Raw genomic sequence first — 714 nt, forward strand, 5'->3', positions numbered from 1 at the left:
AAAAAAAAAAAAAAAAAAAAAATCTGAATATAAGGAACCAAACACCAAGATATACAGAAAAAACAGATTCAATCCAAAATGACAAGGCCTAGCGGGAAATTGCAGAACCCTTGGGCAGTCATGCCTAGATAGAAGAAATACTCAGTTTCCCCCTCTCTACCTCCCCAGTGCCTTTTGTGTGCCCCCTTTCCTGACCTGCCAGCAACTCAGTCCTACGATCCAGCAGCTATCCTCCCATGAATCAACGACCCACTAAACTCTCCTTCTCAATTGACTGGACAACTTTTCCATTGACAGGCAATAAAAATGGTGGACAAAACATCTGGCATTACAGAGGCTTCCAAAGACCGTACCTTTTCCCTTTAACTAGAAAAGGAATCCTCCATAGGTTATTCTGCTGCCCACTCCCAAAACTAAAAGTTCATCAAGGAATCTCAACTCCCTGAATATTCTGAAATAGCCAAGCTCGGGGCAAATGAAGATTTAAATAAACTCATCCTCCCTGCTGGTGAAAATAGAAAAGGATAGTTGAGTTTTATATCCATCCTTGAGTCCTCCACCATACAACTTGCGACCATCAATGAGAATCTATCTTACAAAGAACCTTCTCGATGGTGTTCTCTTTCTAACCTATTTTATAATTTTGTGTTGCAAGATATTTGTATGAATATTAAGGCCTTTACTTTTCATAACTCTTTTTTTTTTTTTTTTTTT

At 38.7% G+C, this 714-nt stretch overlaps 1 protein-coding gene across 5 annotated transcripts in view; it reads right to left on the bottom strand.

The window, feature by feature from the left end:
• LOC111452784 (helicase protein MOM1) overlaps window positions 1-714 on the bottom strand; it is a 22,896-nt gene that overhangs the window by 6,282 nt on the left and 15,900 nt on the right. The gene's annotated exons all lie outside the window — the stretch shown is intronic.

This window comes from Cucurbita moschata, unplaced genomic scaffold (genome assembly GCF_002738365.1).
Source record: "Cucurbita moschata cultivar Rifu unplaced genomic scaffold, Cmos_1.0 Cmo_Scf00014, whole genome shotgun sequence".
Classification (NCBI taxonomy): Eukaryota; Viridiplantae; Streptophyta; class Magnoliopsida; order Cucurbitales; family Cucurbitaceae; genus Cucurbita; species Cucurbita moschata.